The 25045-nt window shown below is 41.9% G+C and overlaps 1 long non-coding RNA gene across 1 annotated transcript in view; it reads right to left on the reverse strand.

The window, feature by feature from the left end:
* LOC116663667 overlaps positions 1-25045 on the reverse strand; it is a 40259-nt gene that overhangs the window by 432 nt on the left and 14782 nt on the right. The window lies entirely within an intron of this gene.

The raw sequence follows: 25045 nt of genomic DNA on the forward strand, positions 1-25045 counted from the left end.
TCCGGCAGGCTGACTACCACAGACACCGTTAAAATCTCTGTACTCCCTAACTGTAAAATGACGTCCTCCCTCCGGAGCTTTGGCTTTTCTGCTTGTTTTATATTTTTCCCACAATCTAAGATTTGAACCTGAGCATACTTCAATTGAGTGTTAGAGCAGGAAGGCATCTTGAAGACCATCTGCTGATGTTCTAAGCCCTCATCTTACAGATGAATAAACCAAAGCCTGTAAGAGTGGAGTCCGCCCAGTCGCTCAGCCGGTTACAGGCAAAGGCAGCGCTCAAGGCCCCAGCCTAGGCTCTCCCCTCCCCTGTTCTCATGGAAGCCATCCTTTGTGAAATGTTTCATCACATGTGAAATTGGTGTTTGTGAGGTTGGGCAACTGTAAGTTAACAATTATTTTATTCTGGTACATTTGAACCTCTTAGATCTCCATAGAGATGGGGAGAGTCATTGTGGATTAGTAGGTGTGACTAAACGCTTCTAAAAACAAAACATTCAGGCAATTACATTTCCTCCTTCTTTCATCAGGCTTGTGTGGGTTTCCTCTGGATTTCTGAGGTGGTTTAGAGAAAACATTTGTTTTAAGGAGTAAGTACATCTAATAAAGTTGTCTATACATTTTAATGCTCAGTTTGGTCAGGAAAATGTTTGCTGGGATCACCGTGTGCTGTGTACTGGCCCAGCGTTCTCTCTGATTTCCATTGTCAATTCAGAAACGTCTCAGAAGTAGGGGGAAATCACTTCCCTACAGACTAAACTAGAAACTTGAAAAGACAGTGAAACATAAAATGGAAATAAAGAAATCTTTTATTTTGTGAGACAGGAAAAATTCTTCCTCTGTTCTTTGGCTCCTTCTGCACACCACCCCTTCCTCTGACTGTGTGCATTTCATCCTTGCTTGAGGCACTCATGGCTCTGAACTTGAAATTCTCAGGACTTAGCTTACCCAACTATTTGTCTTTGTCTAAAACAAAAAAAGTCTTAAAAATTACTAGTTCCATTGTTCAATGTAACACACTCAATAATGACCTTTCCTTAAATTTGACCCATTACAGCAAATCACTATCATATCTGATCAAAGAATAAAATGAGTTTACTGAAAATGAGAGAGCCGATGCTAGATGGTTAATTTTCACAAATCCCTGACTTCTTACCAACACAGATGAAGTTCCAAGGAGACTCAGAGGGTAACAACAGCACCTGCTTGTTTGACTGAGTTTTCACTTAAGAATCAGAGTCCCATTCTAGCTAGTTCAAACACACATTTATTGTAATGTAAAACATATCATGGAATAATTATGATTAGAGTTAACATTTATTGACAGATCACAACGTGCTAAGCCCAGTTCTAAGCCCTTCCATCTTTTAATCTTCTCAACCTTCGAGGTAGATTCTATTATTATCTCCATTCTACAGTTGAGAAAACTGAAGCATCGAAGTTAGCAATTTGACCAAAGTAATTCAAGAAGTGGCACTGTGACAGGGAAGGACCCCACAAAGACTGGTGCTGGAGGGCTGCTCAGAATTCAAGGTGGCCCCAAGGGCCTGGGTGGGGTTGTGGGATCCTTGTCCCACAGGCTCCACCATCATTGACTCAGCTACCCCCAAACGGCAGCTGCGTTCCGTGTCACCAACATCTGATCGCTGCTCTCCCACATACGAGCCTGCTTCCACAGAGCTTTCCATCCCTCATGCTATTTCATGAGGTTTCAGCTGCAACTCCCACTTTTAACTATTAAATTCCTTCCACAGTCCTTGTCTCCAAGTCCCAAAAGAGAGAGAATCGATTTGGCCCAGCTCAAATTTTTGACACAGAACAGAGAAGGCCCAGGATGCTCAGCAGACCCCCGAATGGGCAGGTACCCTCCCTGGTCCTGTGACCTATGAAGAGAGGAGGGTAAGGACAGCATGTGATGGAAAGCATGGTCATGTGGGCTTCGAGGGCTTGCAGCTGCCATCATCTCTCTTAAAACAGGGTACAGGCATACTTTTCCAGCACATTTTTATCCTCTAATGTCTCATCTACACTGTTTGCTAGAAGGGCGTATTCAAATAAGTTTACCACGGCAAGGGTATAGCTCAGTGGTAGTGAATGCCTAGCATGCACAAAGTCCTGTGTTCAATCGCCAGTATTTCCATTAAAAAAAAAAGGGCAAATCTGCTGAATTTAATAAGTATTTTATGTGGCATTTATAAGAACTGTACCGAGAAAATTACACAGACAAAAAATTTGCTTTTTAAACAAGATTAGACTGTGAGTAGGAAAGCCACACCACTCCTGTGTTTCTCCTTTAGTCTCACATTAGTATCACACTTGTAACACTTCTGATGCCAGATGTGTGGGGTCTGCTCCCTACACTAAGCAATTCTGCCACACCAGCAAGGATACCCTGCAATTTGACTCGATTCTGACATATCTACCTGCAGATAGCACCAGATCTCCAGATTAAGGGCTCAGTCCCACAAGACTGCAATGCACACCCCTCAACTTTGAACACCAAACACAAGTCCAGGTTGTCACCTGTGCTTCTGACAAAGAGGCTACAAATCAGAGGTTCCCATGGTCCCCTCCTTGGGTTCAATTAATTTGCTAGAGTGACTCACAGAGCTCAGGAAAACAGTCTACTTATTGTTTACCAGTTAATTACAAAAAGATATGATAAAGGATACAGATGACCATCCAGACAGAAAAGATGCATAGGGCACAGTGTGTGGGAAGGGGCTCAGAGCTTCCATGCCTTTTCCAGGAGTACCACCCACCTCCTAACACCTCCATGTGTTCACCAACGCAGAAGTTCTCCAAACTCCACACTTTGGGGATTTTTATGGAGGCTTCATCACATAGACATAATCAATTATTAACTCCTTTTCCAGCCCCTCTCCCCTTTGGAGAATGGGTGGCGGGATTTAGAAGCTTGATGTCAGGAACCAGAGTCAAAGACCAAATATTAGAACAAAAGATGTTCCTAGTGTTCTTATTGCTTAGGGAAACGTTTTAGAAAGTATTTTATTTCATAGATTGGACAACTTTATGTACCAAAGTGTAATCAATTTCAATCAGTATTTAATTAAGCACCTACTATGACTAACATCAAGGACAAACTTCTTAAGTGTAGGAATAGAGTTCGTAGAATTTGAGAGCTAGGAAGGACTTAAGGATGACTTAGTGTCCCTAAGTGTTCCTCAAACTGAGGTAGGATGTATTCTAAAGGTCACACGTTCTTTAAGAAATTTTTTTCTGTTTATATTCCAATAATAATTAACAAAAATGAGCATATTTTGGACCACCTATATGGCCACCTCAAACCTATGTACTGCCATACAATGTCAGTGTTTGTCTGTTTTTGTTTGTGCTAAATTAGATCATAAACATAACTTCGGTGACCTAATGATAAAAGAGGAAAACTTAACAATACACATGAACTGCATTTATGCCAAAACTCACTGCATTCAGTGGTTTGGTTTCTCAGTAGTTTGAACAGAGGAAAATGGTGATAGAATTGTGTAGGTGAGGGCACTGTACTCATGATGGAAATAAACTTTACTTCAAAACACAGTCTTCATATCTAACTAAATGTTCAAGAAACAACCTAAATGTCCATCGACAGATGACTGGATAAAGAAGTTGTGGTCTATATATACAATGGAATACTACTCAGCCATAAAAAAGAATAAAATAATGCCATTTGCAGCCATACGGATGGACCTGGAGATCATCATTCTAAGTGAAGCCAGAAAGAGAAAGAAAAATACCACATGATATCACTCATATGTGGAACCTTAAAAAAAAAAAAAAAGATACAAATGAACTTATTTACAAAACAGAAACAGACTCACAGACATAGAAAACAGACTTATGGTTACCAGGGGGGAAAAGGGGGGGAAAGGGATAAATTGGGAGTTGAGATTTGCAGATACTAACTACTATATGTAAAATAGATAAATAACAAGTTTGTACTGTGTAACACAGGAAACTATATTCAATATCTTGTTGTAACCTATAACAAAAGAATACGAAAAGGAATATGTGTATTTATATGTATGACTAAAACATGCTGTACACCAGAAATTGACACATTGTAAACAGACCATACTTCAATAAAATAAATAAAAATGAAACTATGAATGAAGAAGCAAAACAAAAAAAAGTTCTTCATACCTAAATAAATATTCTCAAGTTTAATTTTGTTTATATTTAGTTTTTAAGTTTGTTTGGATTGTATAGTTAGTTGAATGACAACTATAAGGTAAGGGGTTTAGGTTTTTTTGGGGTGGTGATGCTTACTTTTAAGTAACACATAACCAAAATAATTTAGTAATACTGACAAAATTTAGTAACTCTTTTCCTTTAAAAGGATACCATACATTGCTCAAGTTTGAGGAACACTGATTTAAGTCAACCCTACTAATTTTCAGATAGGCATAAGGCCCTGAAATATAAAGAAACCTGTGAGCAGCTTAAGACAGGAACTGACTTGTTCTTTCTGAGTGTGTGGAACTTAGATGCCCAGTTAACTGTCCTTGAACCCAAGTGCTCGAGACCACAGCAAGGATGGAGACAGAGCCAAGACCAGCTTTCTATACCTGTCTTCGTTCCTATTGCACCCTGAGACGCTTGACAGTTCTGGCGTAACTGGATCACCTGTAACTTTTTTTAATTGAAATATTTGACATATAACTGTAAGGTGTACAACATGTTGATTTGATAACATTTATATGTTATATGATTACTATTGTAATAATTAACATTTATCATATCACAATTTTCATTTCTCTTTAGTAGTTGGAATAATTGAGATCTAGTCTCTCAGTAAGTTTGATGATTATAACAGAATGTTGCTGTCTATAGTCACTGTACTGTGCATTAGGTCCGTGGGACTTATTTACTACTTGTTACAAGTTTATCCTCTTAACATTATCATTCCATCCCCCAGCCTCTATGTACTATTTTATTTTGTTTTTATGAGTTTGGCTTTTTTAGAATCCATGTACAAGGGATATCATACAGCATTTGCCTTTCTCCGTCTGACTTATCTCACTTAGCATAACGTCCTCAGGTTCCATTCATGTTATTGCAAATGGCAGGATTGCCTTTCTCATGGTTGAATAATATTCCATGTGTGTGTATCTTCTTTATCCATCTGCTGATGAACATTTAGGTTATTTCCTTATCTTTGCTATGAGAATAAGGCTGTACTAAAATGAAAATGCATATCTCTCTTCAATAGCATGTTTCCATTTGCTTTGGGTATATACCCAGAATCTGAGTTGCTAGGTTATACGGTAGCTCTATTAACTTTTTGAGGAACCTCCATATTATTTCCCAACTCCTTTTTCCTGCCTTTTTTTCTCTCTCCTGTAGTAGCAATAATTATTACTACAGTTTAACTATAGCTTACTAGGGCCCAGTGTTTTATAAACATTATCGTGTTCACTGTTTAATTAGACCCCTCAAATCTTGAATTGTCTTGTTTTGTTTCATTTACCAGTTTTTCTTCCCCTTGTCTTTGTCTTGTAGAAGTTTCTTTAGCTGGGCAGCTTTTCACCATGAATGTCTGCTAAGTGTTCCTGAAGGGTGGCGATTTCGACCTGAATCTGGCTATTGTGTCTATTATGGGAATCATGAATTAATAACACTTGTCTAGTCATTATCTCGAGAGCTTTTTGTTGTCCTTAAGGAGAGACAGCTCCTTTTGCTTGGGATAGCACTGTGATTTGGTCCTCCATAAAAAACAACTTACATGCGCGTGGAAACCTTTGTATTTTAGAGTGTTCTGCAGTGAGCTGCCTTCCTTAGCTGGATTCCTTGAAAGAAAACACCCTTCCTCTTCTCCTCTCCAGCCATCATTTTTACACAGACAGGTTTCTCAAACACAGACAGGAAAAGTACCAAATGTAACAATGTCCTTCCTTTATGTAATGCTTTACAGCCAAGCGACAAATGCTGGCCTCAGAGTTGGCGGCACCATTGAACATCCTTATCTCTGTTCTACAGAGGTGAAAAGATTTCCCTAAAAATCTAGAAAAATTTAGAGTGCTGTCCAAATTGGAATGCAGTAGAACATAGTTTAATCTTTAATTCAGATCACTGTGGCCCCATTCACAACAGTCACTGCAAGACTGGTGGCTGTCATAGCTACAGAACAGAAAGAATGAATGTTATAGGGGGAGGAAACAGCTTTCCTTGACCCTCTTAGGGTCACTGGCTGGGTCTCAAAATTAAACCAATGACAGATAAACAGGAGAAAAGCACACAATTTATAAGAACCAAAAAATTTCCCTCTTTAATTTTATGCATATCTTAAAAGAATTTCTCAGGAGGTAGCTATTCCCAACCTCCACTGCCAATCATTCTGCTATAAGGGATGGGTATCTCAGATTTTGTTAACAAATGATTTTACTAAAAAAAATCTAGGCACATCCAAAACATATATGTTCTGCATCTCCCTAGCATTGATGTTGTATCAAGATTAAAAAGTGACTTTCCATTGATTCTAGTTTAAAAAACAGGGAGGGTATAGCTCAGTAGTAGAGCCCACGCCTAGCATGCTGGAAGTCCTGGGTTCAATTCCCAGTACCTCCATTAAAAAATAAATAAGTAAACCTAATTACCTCCTCCCATAAAAAATAATTTAAAAAAACATTAAAACTGTAAAAACAAATGATTAAGAACACAAAAACATAAAAAAATAAAGCAATGGTTATTGATACATACTCTCTTTTTTGAAAACCAAAACATTACCATTAACAGGCAAGGGAGTGAAAATAAATTCCATCACTTTTAGTACTTCTAGGATTTGACTTTTAATACTGGGCAAATCTGTAAATTTCCCAAAGTGAAGCTGGGTTGGAGGTAAGGGGCAGCCCACCAAAGCCCAGCTGGTTGTTAGATCCACCACTCATTTACCAAAGTAAGTAGAAATGCAAAGACAAAACCAAACAAAATAAAGAGCTCTGATTTTTTTCTTAAAGAGGTCATGCTAGGGATATTTTTTCTTTTCCTTACCAAAAGGTAGCCCAATGTGCCACCCTAAAATATGCCTCTTTGGTATAAGAATTATTTTGAGTTGATTACTTTTCAGAAACTGCAGATGCAAAAGAATCTCTGAAGACAGTAGCAGTTACCCTTTGGCAAAGGGAAATCTACACTTATAAAGGAAATTTGCATTAGAAAGGGGGCCCTTACCAGCAATTACCAGCTAACTTTTTCACCTGAGGGACTTCCCTGAAGTGGTGAGCAAACTTTGTTTACCAAACATACCTCTTTGTTTACCAAACATTCCTCACCTCCCTCTGTATTGGTTCCCCCTCTGAAGCCCCAGACCCTATCTCCCCTAGATCGGGATGGCACTAAAGTCTCAATCATCTGGCTGCCTTTTGAATCTCCTATCTTAGGCTGAAGTACAAACTTATGTAATTAAAATTGTTTTATTTTCCTCCTGTTCATCTGTCTTTATTATGAGGAGGCAGGGTCTTGGCCCAGAACCCAGAAGAGTAGAGGGAAAATTATTTTACCTTCCCTACATCACCTTGGAAAGCAGTGTGCTTAACCCTTATTTCACTAAATGACTCCACAATAAGAATGAGATAAGTATATTTAAGAGATAAAAGGGCAAATGTGTAAAGTACTCAGTTCACGCTGGTTCCAGCTATGGGCTCAACAGATTACAGTTCTTACTATTGTTATTAGTATTTTACTCTGTCTTAAAACTCAAATTGCCCAGGCCTGAGATAGACACAGTAAAAGTATACTCTAGCTACCTCCCAGGTCATTGCATATGTACTTGTGTTACCGAACGCAGTTCATGTGCCCAATGCACAGTGAGGCCAAACAAACTGTATCGTGCACAATTCTGGTTGGTTGGTGGTGAAGTAACAGGGTAGGTGTCAATCAATCCTGATGAACCCTTAGGCTCCACTAGGTCTGGGAGCTAAGTGCTCATGATCAACAAGTAGTTAATGTCTTCCCTTGGTGGGGGTTTTAGCATCTGTGAAACACTCAGGAAACGTGCATCCGGTACTATTATCTAGGAGAGGAGCTACAGCAGAGGATATGGGGGAGGCGTCTGTCCTGGGAAGGCCAATAGGGTCCTATTCATTAGAGTTTCCCCTTTTTCTTTGATATTCCTCAATCTTGAGAACAAGTGTTAAGGCAAGAAAGGGGCTAACATTTTGGATACACAGGTTAATCATAAGCTCAGCAGAGAAACTTAGTTTTGGGGGACTGTTTTGATCCCCAGTCCCGTTCCAACCTTCCCCAAATCTTTCAGGGAACGGCGTGACAATCACTCTGGCTATTTCCTGCTGACGTGGGGTGTAGTCCTGCCTCAGTGTGGGGAATGGACACCAAGCTGGAAATACTCCTGAGTTCCAAGTCTTAGATCTGAGTCTTTTATGCTCAAGATCTCAGTCCTCTAGTCCACCCTTTTGGAGCCAACAGCCCCAATTAGAAGTAGTTGGAGGAGTGACAACTGGAACTTTAACAGACAAAAATAGATCCCATCCCCTGAGGAATTCAAGAGAATAAGCCTGAAAACGAGTCTGGATCTGGCACTTTGGGGGAGACTTGTAGCCAGGTCGCCAGTTGTCTACTTTCATCAGATTTTAACTTCTGATGTGGTATTAACATAGGCATAACAGGAGCTATTGGCCACTACACATCTGCTGTTTTCTGCTAACATCTTGAGGCAGGAGGGAAAGCAGCAGGCACAACCACTAGATAAGTGAGGAAGGGGCGTAGCCGTAGGGATGCAATGAAAACTGGCTGGAACCAGCTAAAACCAAGGAGGCTTTGAGACTAGCCCAGTCCTTGACCTGTAGCTCATTATACTTTCACTCTAAAAATCACTCCCCGTTATGTCACGACAGTTCCAAGGCAGACCATAAAAGGCCAAAAAATGGGCAGTGGCCCAATTCCTGGGAGATCCCCACCCTTCCCTGAATTAGTAAGAATATTCTTCCTTCTCATTAACATATGAAATGACTTAGTCCAACAAAACCAGGGACCCCATGCCCTGGGCTGCTCTCATTTTCTGAGATGGTCCACATTCTGCCTATGGAGTGTGTATCTAAGTAAACTTGCTTTCACTTTTCTTTGGTTGGCTCTTGAATTCTTTCCTGCATTTGAGACCAAGGATCCTCACTTAGTGGTCCATCCTAAGGACTTCTGCAAGTCCCAGGACGTGACATTTCCCTCCATCCACTATGGCTATGGCTCCCCTCCTCCATGGAGGGTAGATGGAGGGTGGCTGAGACTTGACCCAAGCCATGAAGACCAAGTAGACTTTGGTGGCTGAGGCTGCCCACAGGATCTGGCCGAGGCCAGCTCTCTGGCCCTGAAGGAGCCTGCCAAGCCCGAGGCTTTTCTCCGCTGGCTGTCACCTTCTCCTTTCCCACCTTTTATATTATCTCTTTGGATCCAAGAAAATACGCGAGACCACCACCTGGACTTCCAAATCAAGACCATGGCACATAATTGGTGACTTAGAGTGAGTTTCTCTTCTGTGGCTTCTCGAGTCCAATTCCTCCTCCCTATTTGTTCCCAGCCTCAGTCCAGTCTCAGGACCTGGAACTGCATTAGGAAGCCCAAATAGGGGGACTAAGGAGTCTTCCACCAGACTTGCTGCCTGGCCCTCCCCTGAGGGCTTCTCGGGGCTCCTGGCCTCACTGCACTCCTGAGCAGAAGTCGCAGGCAGGCACTTCCCTGGCAGGGGTGGCAGACGTATTTCCTAACCTAGTTGAGAGTCACAAGATCCATCACCCTGGATTTTCCCCTCCTCCTCCTCCTCTCAATCCCTCCTAACCTCTTAGGCTGTCTACTGGTCCTTGAGACCCCTTGCAGACCTTACCCCACAGGTCGGGTATTTCCTGTTTCATGGCCATACAGGGTGTCCCTCTTTAGCCTCCCCTCAGGTCAAGACCTACTGTTACCTGAGTCCACAGCTGATTTTTGCCCCATTGGATGTTTGATCCAACGCTGTTATGCTAAACATGAGGGTCCCATCCTAAAGGGAACTTTTCCCTTGTATTACTATTACCGCATCGCCTGGTGGTGCTCCAGCCCAGCCTTCCACCTCTATCTGCTTCTTTTCTTCTTTTGAAGGACGGTAAAGATTATGCACTTGGCCAGTTCAGGGCCTAGGCGTCTTCCCTCCCTCTCGGAATGTTTAGGCCTTGGCACTCTGGTTGCTTTTCCTGCTGCTGTTTCTTGCTCCTTTCCTTAACTAAGGGGGCCTCCTCAGGCTCACCGCACAGGCCGACTTTGGGTTCCCACAGGGATCTCACTGCTGCCTTTGCCAAACAAACCCTTTGGTGAGGCTGGATGGCCACAGGTCCAGTTTCCTCTACTCAAACGCGTCTTCTGCTGAATTCCCTGCCCTGGAGTCAGGGGCCATCACGAATCGGGCCAATTATGCCATCTCTCTCTCTCTCTCTCTTTTTTTTTTTTTTTTTTTTTTTGACGAGAGACAAAAAGTGTGATATAAACAAGATTTTTATTAGTGAAGTGAAAAAACAGTGAAAGATAGTACACGCCCAAGAACTGGGAGCGGGCGAATCCAAGAGGAAGAATGGCCCAATTATGCCATCTCTTTAACTGCCGTCAGAGCTGAATTCTGAAACTCCCTGTTGAGGGGGTCCAGCCACTGAAGTCCCCAGCTGCACAGTCCCTTCTTACCTTTCTGGGACACCAGGTCCACTGGGAGAGCACTAGGGCAGTTAACGACTATTGGGCCAGGATCCGTCAGACCCCTGTCTCATCGTGACATCATAACCCCAAATGGTGGTGACAGTAAGCACCCCGCAAGATGCCCTGTTAGGATACATAGTAACTAATTGGGATACATTTAGACAAGATGACTTAAGAAAAAAAATTAGTTTTTTTCTGTCTTCACAAGACCCAGATTTCCATTCAACAGGTTAAATACCTGGGATATGTGCTCAGCCCTTGGCCAAGAACTCCAGCCTGGGACCTGGAGGAGGCTGTTATAACCCTTCAGCCCCCGAGACAAAGAGGCAGCTGAGGCCCTTCTAGGGATGGCAGGATTTTGCACAATCTGGATGCCTGGATTTGGGCTCATAGCAAAGCCTCCCTATGAGGCCCTAAAAGGAGGTGACCCTGAACCCCTCAACTGGGATGAACTGTCAACAGGTGTTCTTAGCTGTAAAACAGAAATCAGGGACCACCCCTGCGTTAGGTCTCCCGAATTTAGAGTAACTCTTTATCCCTATATAGCTGAGAGACAAGGGGTAGCTCTGGGTGTCCTCAGTCAAAACCTCAGGGTCCTCCCTAGACCAACAGCTTATTTATCAAAACAACTCGATCAGGTGGCTACCGGATGGCCAGGATGACTTAGGGCAGTGGCCCCCACTGCTCTGCTAGTGGAAGAGGCCAATAAGCTCATCCTGGGACAGTCACTGGAAGTCCTCACTTCTCACCAGGTACAAGGAGTCCTAGAAGCCAGTGGCTGATGGGTGGACAATTGCTTAAATACCAAGCCCGCCTACTTGACACCCCAGGTGTAACTCTTAAGGTCGGCCAAGTCCAGAACCCAGCTACTCCAATGCTGGACCTCCCACCCCAGGGGTCCCTGTTCATTCATGTGTGGAGACCGTTGAACAAGTTTACTCCAATAGGCCAGACCTCAGGGATGGGCCCCTGACCAACCCCAGTGCAGAATGGTTTACTGACAGAAGCAGTTTTATACGCAAAGGGGTAAGAAGGGCTGGTGATGTCCTAGTCAGCCTGCAGACAGTTGCTGAGTCTGGAGCTTGCTTCCCGTGACGGGGTGAGCCAGGACGAGCAGAGAGAATTCCCAGCCTGCAGAGCTGGATTGACTCACCCTCAAGTGACACCGAACGTGGACCGTAGCTCAGGACGTTTCTCTGCCCCAAAAAGCCTCATGCCAGCTGCTGGTGCCTGTCAGGGAGAGTCCTCCGAGTTCCCCAGAGCAAAATGAGCTCCAGCAGCTGCTGGGACTCGGGGAAGTGGCTGCTCCTGGCCAGGCTAACCCGCTGTGGTCACAGACTCCTAGGCTGGCTCACCGAAACTGTTACAGAACCAAACTTGGGCCTGCTCGCCCACGTGCAGTAAAACCAATCTACTGAGACTGGGGTGTGGTGAAGCAAAGTGCAGTGTTTGTTGCAGGGTTAAGCAAGGAGAAAACTTCAAACTCTCCCACCGGTTTCAGCAAAGCATTTTTAAAGGCCAGGTGAGGGAGGGGCGTCCCAGGGTCCCTGATCAGCTCGTGCACAATGCTGATTGGTTGATGGTGAGGTAACAGACGTTAACATCATCAATACTTAGGCTCTAGTAGGTCTGGGGGTTATGTGCTCATGATCATCAAGTTAATTTCTTCCACTTGGTTGAGGTTTAGCATCTGTAAAACAACTCAGGAAGCGTGCATCAAGTACTATTATCTGGGCACTTCAGAGAGGAGCTACAGCAGAGGAGATGGGGGAGGGGTCTGTCCCAGGAAGGACAGGATCCTGCTCCGTTACATGTGTTTAAGTCTTTTGTTAATTTTCTTTGTTTTAAACCATTCTCCCCAGCCCTTTTCCTTGTTTTGTTTTTGTATTGCTTTAAGGAATCTGTGTTAGTAGATGACCAATTTTTAAATTCCTTAAAATTTTATAATCTCATCAGCTTCCCCCCAAAATATACCTATTGCCTCCAGGCCTTGGCTATTTTATTTAATTAATTAATTTGTTTATTTTATTGAAGTATAGTCAGTTCACAATGTATCAATTACTGGTGTACAGCATAATGTTTCAGTCATACATATACATACATAAATTCCTTTTCATAATCTTTCCATTATAGGTTACTACAAGATATTGAATATAGTTCCTTGGTTATACACTATAAACTTGTTGTTTATCTATTTTATATATAGTAGTTAGTATCTGCAAATCTCAGACTCCCAATTTATCCCTTCCCACTCTTTTTCTCCCTTGGTAACCATAAGTTTGTTTTCTATGTCTGTGGGTCTGTTTCTGTTTTGTAAATAAGTTCATTTGTGTCTTTTTCTTTTTTTAGATTCCACATATAGGTGATACCATGTGGTATTTTTCTCTCTTTCTGGCTTACTTCACTTAGAATGATGATCTCCAGGTCCATCCATGTGGCTGCAAATGGCATTATTTTATTCTTTTTTATGGCTGAGTAGTATTCCATTGTGTGTGTGTGTGTGTGTGTGTGTGTATACACACATGCACATATCACAACTTCTTTATCCAGTTAGCGGTCAATGGACATTTAGGTTGTTTCCATGTCTTGGCTATTGTAAATAGTGCTGCTGTGAACACTGGGGTCAGGCTTTGGCTATTGGTTGTATATCAGAGACTTGGTTGTACAAGTTTGGATGTTCCTAAACACTAAAGATGATGATGGCTTGGTAAGTTGAATAAAATTTTGTAACTTTTTAATTGATCCCCAAGATTCCAATCTGATATTATTGAAAAAGTCAACTTAAAAAAAAATACTTCTTTGTGTGTGTGTCTGTATGTGTTTGTGTGTGTGTAAAGACAATGTCTGGAAAGATACACAATAAAGTATTACCTTTGTCTCTGGGTGATTAGGTAGCAGGTGCTCTGCATTTTATCCTTGTTTTGCTTATTTGTATAATATCTCAAAAATGAGGGTAAATTACTTGTATCATTACTTATGTAAATATTATTCTTTAGTATTGTAGATAAATCTACTAGAGAGAGATTTCTATCTCCTTGGCCGAGTCTTTTTGTATCTCACTGGGCTCTGAAGGAATCACACCAGTTTGCTGTCTATAGCTCTAATTCCAGCCAGGAAATTTCAAGGGGTAACCAACAAATCTTAGCACAAATCGATTCTACTGCTACTGAACAGGATCTCTGAGCTCTTGTTCCATCAAATATGAGCTGACGGTTTTATCTTTGGGACTGAGACAGTCCTGAATTTTAATCCATCACTTAGGAGCTGTATCATGTTGGACACACATCCCCAGTCTATAAAACGGGTACCAGGATCCCGCCTTCACAGGAGAGCTGTGATTATTAGGAGTGAGTATGACTCCAAGCCAAATGCGTGGCAAGAGTCAGCATTCAACACAGGGCAGGCGTTCTTACACTTCTCTGCAGGCAAAACAGCAAGTGGGCCTTATCCTTTCCACCACCGCCCAAGTATGAGCGTCTCCAAAAGGCAGACCCTCCTACACAGCCTCACCGGTAAAAGGGAGCTGGCTTGCACTCCTGTGGCGTTCAAATGATGAAGACGCATGTAGCTCTTAAGACAATGCTATTTTATACATCATTTTACATATGGATGGATATATAGATATTTAAAATCCGTATTTAATTTAGCTGCTTATAATGACTGCCAACTCATGTTACTGTTACTCTTTGAATACCTTTTGTTCTGCTCACCCTTCTAATGTATGAACCTCCTGTGTTCCTAAAGACTTTCTTACTCTTTAATTAAACTGATAAAATACAATTCCTCAAGACTTCTAAATCTTTTTATTTTTTAAATGCAGGTACTGGGGATTGAACCCAGGACCTCGTGCATGCTCACCATGTGCTCTACCACTGAGCTATACCTCCTCCTGCTGCTAAGTCTTTTAAAAGAAAAAAACAAACCATTATCTTTTAAATTCAGTATCTCTGAAACTCTCAAGGCTCAAGCCAGAGAGGCCTCTCAAATCAGACTGCCTCAGCTCAAATTCACCACTTTTGAACTGTGACAAGTTACTTAAGCCCACTGCTGTTTCAGCCTCAACAGTATAATCTGATAATAAAGTACTTATTCCTGCTTCATAAGGTAAAGCACTTAGAATGGTGAGAGCCCAGCATACAGTAAGTAGCTATTAATATGTGATCAACATTATAGAAGTGAAATACAGTCTAGGAACGTTTTCAACTCCATCAGTCCATCAGGATGGCCTATGGCCTACATGAGTGATTCTGTTTTAAATAATGACCATTGGCAGAAAAATCATTAAATGTGCATAAAACTGTCAGTGAAGAGAAAACAGGGTACACAGACAGCCTCTAAAGTAATTTCTGCATGAGTCACGTTACTGGAAGTTGAGTGGCAGAACATTATCCCCTCCTGCAGAGAACTTGGTTTGGGGGTTTCCAATAAACTACAGTAATAACTAGTTGGTTCTGCCCCCAGTCAACTTCAGTCATCCCAGATGTGTTTGATGCTGAGTTTCGTTTGTTTAATCCTCAACTTCCTCTCCTTTTTCTCAGGCCTCCTCCAGGAGATGTCCCCACGCATGGGGAAGTCCCTGAGGAAGACCAGCAGAAGTGTAGCCCACAAGCGGACACATGAAAACTACTCCTGAGCGTTATCTAGAAACTTGCTGAGCTGATGGAAGGGCACCAAGTTTCTCAGACATTCTTTGTTCCTCCTTCTCCCCCACTCCCTGTGAGCAATCACGCAAAACCAGGATCTCTGTGCCCAGCACCACCGACGATTCCGTTACCAGGTTTAGGTGACACTGCTGAGGCTCAAACCTTTGCCTCTTAAGCCTGTGTTTTCCACAAACCTAGCTCCCAAAGAGATAGAGGATGTGCTTCAAAGATATCATTTGAATTTTTACTTCCATAGTGACATGCCCTCTGACCTAATTACTATTATTACTCCTAGGCGGGAAAGATAAGTTGTTTTATCTGGCAATTGAGAGGGAAAAACCTGAGCCAGAAAGACCTGACATTTCATATCATAAACTGGAAGAAAATAACCTTGCTCCCCACTCTCAAGGAAAAAAAAAATGGAGATCAGCAGAAATATTTTGTGATGGGCTGCTATGTGATGTGGAAATATATTTGTCTAATTTTTTATTCTGATAAACTTCTAGAACTCTGACAATCACATCGTTCACTGTGACAGGTTGGGGGTAGTATAGGAGTTTTTATGTCTAAAGTTAATAACAGTCTGTGTGGATGCTATTTAACTATGTGTAAACATCTGATGTGAAAAAAAGAGAATAGGCCCACTATGAGACTGAGCCGCAGAGCGCCAGTATGCTTGAGCTGAAGGCTTGCAGGGGACAGCCCCGGAGTCCCACTGCCTCCCTTCTGGAAGAGAGACCCAGCGTAGGTGACATCTCCCAAGTGACTTTCTGGCCTTCCCTGAGTATCCAAGCTGACAGAGAGTTCGATTTTCCTTTCTCAAAATGTCTATACTCGGGGGGAGGGTACAGCTCAAGTGGTAGAGCGCATGCTTAGTGTGCAGAGGTCCTGGGTTCACTCCCCAGCAACTCCACCAAAAATAAATAAATAAACCTAAATTACCACCCCCCGCCACACACACACAAAACAAACAAAAAAACCCAAATACTTACACTCCTTACAGTCTGACACTTATATTCTATCACTTGATTTTAATACAGAGCATGTGAAATAATAAGGTGTTAAAATGGTCTAATTGTTTCTGTAGATCCATCTTTTCTCACTAGACAGTAGCTGTCTCCTGATCAGGGTCATTGATAATATCCTTTGAATATCCTGTAACTCCACAAACATAACAGGCACAGAGCAGCTCAGAAGATCAACCTGACTGAAGTGACGAGGTCTCAGAATAAAAATACCAGTGTTCAAATGTCACACCAGCTCCGCCTACTCTTTCCTGCCACATGTCAAAAGGCAAACAAAACGCAAAACAAAATAGTTAGCTATTTATTATATTACTCTGATGTGGTAGAAAGACTTTTTAGCCAGGTGACCTGGTTTACAATAACGGCGCTGCACATTATGCGCATGACCTTAGACAAATCACTTAACCTCTCTGTGCCGTAGTCATTAGCTCAGTGAATCAGTCATTTAACAAATCTTTCATCACCATTTGATTTGTGCAGAGCGTGGTACTAGAAAGTGACATGAAGGTGAATAAGGCTGCATCAAATCTATCTTCCAACACACATAGTAAGGTTTTCATGTCTGCAGTTCTATTTTTTCCTTTTGGAAAGCTTTCCTTTTGTTGTGCTCTGAATATTCCCTCTTTAGAGCAGCCTGTTCTCATTTAAAATCTTCTCATCTCTCTGAGGATATTAATGGAGTCCTAGTGTTTTCTTTTCCCCCCAAGTCTCTGCTTTAGCCAAGTCGCTTTGCTCTATTTTTCTCTTTGTTTTCTGTATCTTTCATATTACATGCTTTCCTCCAGTATCATCTTTTAGAGTGAGAAGACAAGCTGGTAAAAAGCTCTGAACACTTGAGTATAACTTGTTAGCTATGATCTCACCTTAGAGCAGTGGCTTGCTACATGTCTTGACCAAGGGAACAGTAAGAAATGCATTTCACATTAACAACCTTGTGTATGTGGATGTATGTGTGTCTTAAAAGTTTCACAATAATTTTTCACAATACTTTCCTGTATTATATATGACATATTCTCATATTTTCTTTTCCATTTTGTGGACACAACCTACCGCATTTATGCCATGACACAGTAATGTATTATCACCATAAACTGCAAAGCACCAGTAGAGGTGATCAAGAGGGGTTTTCTTGAAGAATTCCTGATCAGACCTCTCTTGGACTTATTAGACAAGTATCCAGGAGATACTTTTCCTCTTTCCTAAAGGGAGAGTGTCAACTGAAAAAATAATACAGCAAGCTGCAAGTTAGAATAGTTTATTTGGGGTCTTAAGAATTGCAATTCAAGAGAGATCCAGGAAACTTCGAAAGAGTGTTTTGGGGAAGAGAAAGACTCAGGGGCTTATAAAGACAAAAAAAAGACACGATGTTGTTAAAAGTTGGCTGGTGAGAATTGTAATTGACTCTTAACTCCAGTCAGAAAATATTCGTATTTAAGGAGTCACATTGTTTTAGGGTAGGGGTCTGATAAGTAGATAGACTGTCATGAGTTGTTTTAGGTTAAGGGTCTGATAACTATTTTTGAGTTTCTAGCAGGTGTTCTGGATGACTTTGTCAGGTCAAAAGGTCAGATTCCATCCAGGCTGAGACATGCATAAGTCACATATCCTTAATGGCTTCCCAGTTCCATTTTAGAGAGCTCTCTTAGCAATACCAACTCCGTTTTGATTTTCCTTTCATGAGAGTTCATCCCTGGTGGCCAGAAATTTGGGAGACAAATTGGGGTAGAAGCTGGGGGCCTTGATCTTCAACATGAGAACTGTTATTAATCACCAGTGTCAAGGTGGAGTCCCTCACTTCAGAGGCCCTTTATATTAACCTCTGCAGAGGATAAAGCTCTAGTCTCAGGGGAGGGGCAGCCACTTGGGGGTTCCAGAGGGGTGCAGCCTAGGGGTCCAACTGCCCCTTACACTGAATTTCAATCGCTCCTCCTGTTTTGTATCTCATCTGCACCCCTATTCAGAAAGGTATACAATGTTGCCAATTCCTGATTCTTTGGGGGAAATTTGCCCTGTAAATGGGTCTGTTTCTTGGCATTCCTCACTGCTAAGGAGGCCATTTTCTCAAGGGTTACCATTGCACCCTTTCTTTCCAGCTTCTACAATGTTGTTGTTTTGTTTCCTCCCCTAACCTCTGTGATTTTATGTTTTCCTGTTTTCAAAACCGACAAACAACAAAGGAAATCCCTTGCATGGTCAGACCAATCAAGATGGCTGTTCTCTGGCTCTCTGTACACCGCCTGCATGACAGGGCCTGCTTCACCTACACCCTACTCACAGGACTGACCTTCCTACATACTTGCCAGGCCCCAGCTAGTGACTGTTCTTATCAAAGGGGTGGTGAGAGGTTTGCCCCTCTGCTGGTTTCCCTGGTAACCAATGAGCCAACCTGATGTCAACTTCCCCTATTACTGCTAACCTCCCCTTGTCCCCGGGAGTGAAGCCTGCCACCATATCCTGCCTGCCATCTGCCCAACACAGTAGGATGTCACGCCAGGACCTTGCTTCAGATGTGTGAGCTCCGCCCAGCTGTAAAACCACTGATGTCTCTGTTGCTGACTCTGGGCTCTTTCTCTGGTCTTGAAGTTGGCATTGTAGGCCTGTGGGGTACAGCTCAACATCTCTGTTACTGTGAGTTTAGTGAAGTGTGGGTAGGTAACATGGCTAATTGCTGGTATTAAAGCAAATAAATTGTAAACTAGTCTTTATGTACAATTTCATATTTCCTTTAAAATTTTAAAATTTAGTATTATAGTATAATCATTTCCCTATGTGATAAAAAAAAACTTGATAAACATCATTTTAATTGTTGCTTATATGGCACTGTCCTTTCTCAGTTATTTCCTCATCATGGACACATTGGGCTTATGTCTAATTTTTCCTAATTTTAAATAATACTGTAACAACATCTTTGTATATAAAACAATGACCCCATTTTAGATTATTTCCTTAGAATTGTTAAAAAACAAAATTCAACTTGGCCATCATCAAAAAGTCTACAAACACAAAAAGATACATGCACCCCAATGTTCATAGCAGCACTATATACATTAGCCAAGACATGCAAGCAACCTAAATGTCCATTGACAGATGACTGGATAAAGAAGTTGTGATATATTTGTATAATGGAATACTACTCAGCCATAAAAAAGAATAAAATAATGCCATTTGCAGCAACATGGATGGACCAAGAGATCATCATTCTAAGTGAAGTAAGTCAGAAAGAGAAAGAAAAATACCATGTGATATCACTCATATGTGGAATCTAAGAAAAAAAGGAAAAAAAAGACACTATGAACTCATCTACAAAACAGAAACAGACTCTCAGACATAGTAAACAATCTTATGGTTACCAGGGAAAGGGGGTAGGAAGGGGTAAATTTGGGATTTTGAGATTGACAAATGTTAGCTACCATATATAAAAATAGATTTTTAAAAAAAGTTTCTTCTGTATAGCACAGGGGACTATGCTCAATATCTTATAATAATCTTTAATGAAAAAGAATATGAAAACAAATAAATGTATGTATATGCATGACTGAGACATTGTGCTATACACCAGAAATTGACACATTGCAACTGATTGTACTTCAATTTTAAAAAAATCAGGGGAAAAAAGTCTACTAATAATAAATGCTGGAAGGGGGTGTGGTGAAAAGGGAACCCTCCTACACTGTTGGTGGTGAAAGGGAATAGGACCTTGTGCTGCTTCCCACTCCCCACTCAAAATACCCTGCCTCTTGTTTATAGAAAAGCTGGTCTCCCAGGCCTCTCTGAGTCATAGAAGAGCAGGCTCAAGTAGTTGATTAGGAGAAGCCTGCAGGCACTGGGGGATGACTCTGGCCAACTATCTCAGCAATTAACTGAGATTATTCCTTTATCTCCCCATAAAGTTTTCATGGCTGAACAGAATCTTTGGAGATTTTTTGGGGGGTGAGGGGTACTGGATCCACCAGACTGTAAGCATACCGGTTAAAAGCAACTTTCCTTTTTGTTACCAAGGCTGCTGCCTCCAAGATCATACCCCTGCTCCTCCCTCGACTAGAAACCAGTTACTCTTATCTAAGTCTCAGGAGGCAGCTGCAGAGAAGAAACAAGAACTGGTTAGAACCCAATCCAAGATAGTGGAGGATCTGACTTCCAGTGGACCTTGAGCCTTATTATAAGATCATTGTAATGTATTAACATGCTAAATGACACACCCACCAGCACCATGACAGTTGATGATTGCCATGACAACAACTGAAAAAGTCCATGTAAGGACTGAAAAACTCGAACAAGGACTGATTGGCTCCATCACACCTGGGAGGAGGACATGATGGTGGAAGGCTCTCATAAAAGTCCACATGGCCCCTATATACAAAAATAGATTTAAAAAGTGTCCTTTGTATAGCACAGGGAACTATGTTCAATATCTTGTAATAACCTTTAATGGAAAAAAATATGAAAACGAATATATGTATGTATATACATGACTGGGACATTGTGCTGCACACCAGAGACATACACATTGTAAATGACTGTACTTCAATTAAAAAAAAAAACTGCACGTGGCCCAACCAGGGCCAGAGCCGTCCCTACCGCCTATCTTGGCTAACAGCTCTCTACTCAAGTGCCTTTCCCTGGCTCAAGTGCTTTTTCTTCCCTTCTCCCTGCTTGAGTACTTTCTTCCATTTCCCCTGCTGAGCAATAAAGGGGCTGTTTACTTCATCCCTCTGCCTCTGCTACACGAATTCTTTCGCAGTTGGTGGCAAGAACCCACACTTTGGTGGGCTTCCTAATTTAGGGGTTCCTCCATCTGCTAACTGTGGGAATGTAAATTGGTGCAGCCACTATGGAAAACAGTATGGAGATCTCTTAAAAGACTAAAATAGAGTTACCCTAAGATCTAGCAGTCCAAATCCTGGGCAAATATCTGGAAAAGATGAAAGCTCTAATTTGAAAATATACATGCAGTGTTCATAGCAGCACTATTTACAATAGCCAAGACATGGAATCTAAGTGTCCATCAACAGATGAATAGATAAAGATGTGGTATATATATACAGTGGAGTATTACTCAGCCATAAAAAGAATGAAATAATGCCATTTGCAGCAACACAGATGGACCTAGAGATTATTTTACTAAGTGAAGTAAGTCAGACAGAGAAAGACAAATATCACATAGTATCACTTATGTATGAAATTTTAAAAATAGTACAAATGAATTTATTCACAAAACAGAAACAGATTCACAGACATAGAAAACAAACTTGTGATTACCAAAGGGGGTGAGGGATAAATTGAGAGTATGGGATTAACAGATGCACACTGCCATATGTAAAACAGATAAACAATAAGGATTTACAGTGTAGCACAGGAAACTATATTCAATATCTTGTAATAACCTATAATGGAAAAGAATGTGAAAAAAAAAATATATGTATATAACTGAATCACTGTTCTGTACACCAGAAACTAACACAATATTGTAAATCAAGTATACTTCAATTAAAAAAAATTCAGCTGAGTAAATCTAAATATCTAATTGGTTTTATTCACCTATTCATGAATTATGCAGCATCCCAATAGATAGTAGAGAGGAACTTCGAGGAGCGGTGCAAAATGGAAGACTGTACAAAATAGTAGAAAGGGGGAGGGACAAGGAAGAGCGCATTGTTTTATGGCAGGTCACCCTTCCGTGGGGGAATGACCTATTGTGGATTACCTCACTAGGGCTGACCAGGTAATTGCAGACTGACTGGTGAAAGATTACATTTCTGGGAGAGGCTGGCACTGCAGTTAGGTTAGGTATTGAGTCTTGGTTTGCTGATGTGGGGCTTAGCATGAGTGACTCCATTTGGGGTCTACTGTCTCTCTTTTTTTAACAGAATAAATTCATGGAAGTGGAAATACTACATGAAAAAAAGAGAGAATGCAGAAATATGAAAGAGCAAATCCTCAAAGGAGTGATTCTCAAACTCTAGAGTAGCCTGGAGGGCAGGTTAAAGCAGCCTGCTGGGCCCATCCCTAGAGTGAAAGATTCAGTCAGTCTGGGGTGGGAGAAAATGATAATTGCATTTTTAGCAAGTTTTTGACAAGTTCCAAAGCCTTGGCTAAAGCTATTGGTTGGGAACCACACTCGAAGAATACTGAGGGCAGAACACTGATGGAAACGACAGACAGAAAAATCGTCTCGAACAAGAGAAGATAAGGAGGTAAGTTAAGAATAGATGAACGTGCAAAGTTGTTTGTTAGGTGGAACCTAGGCCAGAAATTGCATCTTTATTTCCCATCTTAAGTAGGAGGTAGAATCCTCAGCCAGAAAAGAAGGTTAAGAGTAGAGTAAAAGGTGTGATAAAAGGAGTGAATGGTTTGGGTAAGCCTCAATGGGTTAATGAAGGAACTGACCTGGAATCCTATAAAGCATTAACTAAGGGCATTGAAAAAATCCAGCTTAAATTAGACAGACATTTAAAATGACGACTAGCCTTCATCATCCTATGATCTTGTGCAACAGTGCTCAGCTGCCTGAGGATGCCTAAAGGGTGAGAAGGGCAGCCGCCCAGGGGAGGGCAGGGTGAGGAGCTCAGGCTAGTGGTGACTTTACTAGAAGTGACTGAGGCTGGAGATGAAAGCTCTGACCGGGCTGACCAACATGCAAAAAAAAGTGTCAAAAAGACAGCAGGTTTGGGGGGTGGGTATTGCTCAAAGGTAGAGTGTGTGCCTAGCACGCTTGAGGTCCTGGGTCCGTTAAAAAAATAGATAAACAAACCTAATTATCTCCTCCCTGCCAAAACAAACCAAAAAAAAAAAAAAAAAAGGTGGGGGTGGGCTGGGGGGAAGGACAGCAGGTTTGATAAAATATAAAGCAGGCTTGGTGGAAGTAAGTGAGTGAGAAAGCTGGAGATGGGACAGGAGATTGGTTTTGTCATTCTATTAGAGCTGACCGTTCTGCAAACATTCTGAGGTGTGAGAAGGATTTGGAGATCAAGAGAATCAGATGGAAGGAATCTGAAGGTAAACTGCGAGATGAGTCATTTGCATGGGCATTAAAATTCCTGAGGATAATGACACATCTGGGGACACCTGGTGTTGGTAAGGGAGCAGGATGGGTGCGAGGGGACAGTGTAATTGAAGGCAGAAGTGGAGGGAGCCTCAAAGTCTTTCCTGTCAAGGTTGGAGACTAATGAATGGAAGTCAGCTGCAGAGAGCTAGGAGAATTCATGCACTGTCTTCTCATTTGTGGTATGTGAGGTGTAGGAAGCCGGTAGGTGCCATCTGGAGACTCTGGAGTTCCCAAGGTGGGTCATGATGAGGGGCCGGGTCTGACAGGAGTTAGAAGTGCTGAAAGCTTCACTCTAGTCATTCCCATGGAAGCTGGAGAGAAACAAGGGTTCCTATACAAAAGCCGGAGCTCTATAGGGTTGTTTTGATCCTCAGGAAACCTCGACATCTCTAGATGAAGGCAACAAAGAGAATGTTGATGGCAGTCTTGTGACCATTCATTCATTCATCCTGTTGGGGAGGGGGAAATTTCCCTTTCCACCCCTCTTGAGCTCTTGTGGCTGGACTAATAATCGAATTGACACAAGACAGATTAACAGGGGAAAAAGGAACAAATTTTGATTCATGCACATGGAAGTCTCATTGAAATGTGACCCAAGAAGTGGCTAAGCCAGGCAGCTTTTTTACTTTTTAGTAAGAAGTAAGAGAAAGAAACAAATTTCTGAGGCATTGACAGGACAAAGAAACTTGGGTGCCCAATTAGTGAAGAATCTAAACAGAATTTTGGGCTCAGGGTAATAATGAAGGAAGGAACAAGGTTTGTTTAAATAGGTTCCTCGATCTGAACTCCCCATCTTTAGCAATAAGTGCATCCTACCTCCAGATGCAGGGAGTATATACCTTGCACATGAGAGATTTATTTCCTGCTCTCAGGAAGACAGAAAGGAGGGTCAGAGTGTCCCTCTTGTGTTGGCCACTTTAAGTAACTTTAATTGAAAATAATATGCCAGTGAGGCACATTTGGGGGCAGCCTGCCCTGGGCCCCAACAATTCCTATCAAACTGGAGATGGTTTGATCAAAATATCAAAATAGAGTTGCTGTTCTTTCCCCAGAACATGATCAGTCTCAGTGCTCCAGGCAACCACTACCAATCCATTAGAGTTTGCTCTTTTGCTAATGGGAATACTAAACCCATATTCTGGGGGGAGGGTATAGCTCAAGGGTGGAGTGCGAGCCTAGCAGGCACAAGGTCCTAGGTTCAATCCCCAGCAACTCCATTAAAATAAAGAAAAACCTAATTCCCAGGCCCCACCCCCATGCATATTCTCAAGGATCTTGGTGATCGGGGTGGGGACAGAGTGGGAGATAAGCAAGTCTTGATGGTGGCTCAGAAAAGGAACACCTAAATCTAGAAAGTGTGATAGAAAATGCCCTCTCTGAGGACATTTCTTTGTGAGGCAAAAGCTCTTTGAGACAGGTACTTCCTTGGAAGGAAGTTATTTCAAAATGCAAATAAGCCACTTAAGACCTAGGAGGACCTATTGTTTCTCATTGTTTGCTGTTCCTGGCCCACTTTCTGAGTAAAGAAGTTAGCCTGGGGCCAAGTGAAAGAATAGTGGGGGGTCAGAGGGAGATGAGATATCTATCCGTTGCTGGCCTCTAGTCTGGGCAGCACTGCAAAGACCGAGCCTTTGCCAGTTCTA

Source organism: Camelus ferus, chromosome 5 (genome assembly GCF_009834535.1).
Source record: "Camelus ferus isolate YT-003-E chromosome 5, BCGSAC_Cfer_1.0, whole genome shotgun sequence".
NCBI classification, from domain to species: Eukaryota; Metazoa; Chordata; class Mammalia; order Artiodactyla; family Camelidae; genus Camelus; species Camelus ferus.